At 32.8% G+C, this 2,232-nt stretch overlaps 1 protein-coding gene across 1 annotated transcript in view; it reads left to right on the top strand.

Annotated features, from left to right (window-relative positions):
* LOC119584881 (facilitated trehalose transporter Tret1-like) overlaps positions 1 to 509 on the top strand; it is an 8,028-nt gene extending 7,519 nt beyond the window's left edge. The window contains exon 5 of the mRNA XM_037933508.1: positions 1 to 509. This exon is cut by the window's left edge and continues 1,325 nt beyond it. The gene's annotated coding sequence lies outside the window, so the exon portion shown is untranslated.
* Positions 510 to 2,232: the final 1,723 nt, after the last annotated feature.

Here is a 2,232-nt window from a genome sequence, read left to right on the forward strand (position 1 = left end):
AATTCGACCATGATAATATTCTCACCTTGTTCGCCTGTTCCACTTGCACAAGAAACTACATGAAGATTACATGGTATAGACAACTTGCGGTCCATTTGGAATAATAACTTCCAAACAAACTCAGAAAAGTGTTCACGCTCCTGAGATGTAGATTCATATATCTCTCCTAATAAAGAGTGTGAACTGTGCAACTATTATGATTATAAACGGTACGTTGTTTTCTGTGCATGGCAAATTAACACTGATGCTGTTGAGAAATCAACAATTAAACTCTTTGTAGTTTGGTTTAAATTTCAACCCAAAGACATCAGGAAGTTCCGATGTCACAACAAAAACAGGTACTATAACTGCAAAGGAAAAATGCTGAATAACTGAACTGATGTAAATTTACATAGAATAGCATAATAGCACCGAAGAATTTGGAACAATGTTCTGCTGATACTTAGAACTTAACCAACATAATTACACACATTGGGGAGCCATTTCTATTTTTCTCTTATTTTTTATACCTTGACAGCAACAAATTTAGATGTCGTTATAAGACTATTAAAATTGCTATAACCGTGATGATTACATTATGATTTCATTTTTTCCCCTTTTTTATCTATGATTATGCGAATAGTATTATTTTCATTGTACCAATATGACTGCATTTTCACAGTTCCATATTTCAGTTTTTTCATATATCAATGTAACTGCTGTAAAAGCTGTCATCATAATCGCCGATGTGGTATTACCATAATGATTATCAGTAAAGACAAACAAGCAAACAAACAAACAAAACAGATCAATTACAATAATTTACAAATTATGTCCGTTGCAGTTGTTTTTGCTTAGCTAATTTCAAGATTGCTTTCATTTTTTTCAATATTATTACTACATTTTTATCTAAAACAGTAATAACAACAATGGTAATTAGGATGATGATAATAACTTTGGGTAATTTTGAATAATTTTTTTATTTCTTATATTAGTTTCCCTTTTACATCCAGTTGTTTTCTTTGATTCCGTTTTCAGTTAACAGTTGATATTTAGTCTATCACTATAATGTGCTATTTTGTGAGGATTTTATTTACACATAAACAGATCATTTATCCCTTTTTCTTTCTTAAAAGTTTTACGTATAAGTTTTCAGATTAACACGTCTATAATTTTTGTTGTGTATTTTATATATGTATTTCAGGAACTTCTAAGCTTGCAACGCACACACAGTCGTGCAGTAATATAGGAAATATAAAAGAAGAAACAGCTCAACAAATTTTCCTGATTACTCATTTCCCCGAGTGTATGTATGCATTCTTTAGCCCTTTTCAGCAGTGAAATGAGCTGTGGAAGTTGCTGTTCATTGACTGAATCTACAATAACAGAGCCATGTAATAATCAGGAAAAAGAATGATATCAATAACAGCAATAACCATATACCGTACTGATTGAAAATAATTGATAAGTAAGTCTTAGTAAAGAAACAATAATGAGAACACAACAATGATAAAAATGTTATTAGTAATGTTGTTGATAGCAATGATTAGTAGTAATGATAATATTAATACCGATAACCATAACATACATAATGCTAAGGGTTGATAATGTGATTTTGTCTGTGATTTACAATTTGACTTTTATTGAAGATAATTCCGCATCAGTAATGATACGGAATACGTGCTTGCCACTCTATCATCTAGTGTCAGACAGAAACTGAACCGTTTCCTACATGTTTACTGATATTATCTCTTCGATAAATACAAATGTCCCTCACGTGCCTTTGCGGCTGACGCGCTGATAACAAACGCAGAGGGTGCCACGTGTACTGGTGAAATTTACCGAATGTGAAATATTATGCTAATTGCAAAAGTTATTTTGTTTCATTAGATAGAGTCATAGGAAAAATTTACAACAATTTTGGGATCAAGGACAGCCCTCACTTTTTTTTTTTTTTATCAGTTGTGAAATATACTCTTATTATAATCATATGCAACAATTCTGGTTGCCCATCTCACTTTTATTTCGATTATTGACATCATTGTCATTATCATTTTCATCCTTAACGTCTTTTTTTCTTATTTCTCTCTCTCGTCCCTTCCGTCCGCCTGTAACTTGAGGGCATTTTTGTGCTTTCCCTCTCTCTCTCTCTCTCTCTCTCTCTCTCTCTCTCTCTCTCTCTCTCTCTCTCTCTCTCTCTCTCTCTCTCTCTCTCTCTCTCTCGCACATGCACACACACACACACACACACAC

The sequence above is a fragment of the Penaeus monodon genome, chromosome 18 (genome assembly GCF_015228065.2).
Source record: "Penaeus monodon isolate SGIC_2016 chromosome 18, NSTDA_Pmon_1, whole genome shotgun sequence".
NCBI lineage: Eukaryota > Metazoa > Arthropoda > Malacostraca > Decapoda > Penaeidae > Penaeus > Penaeus monodon.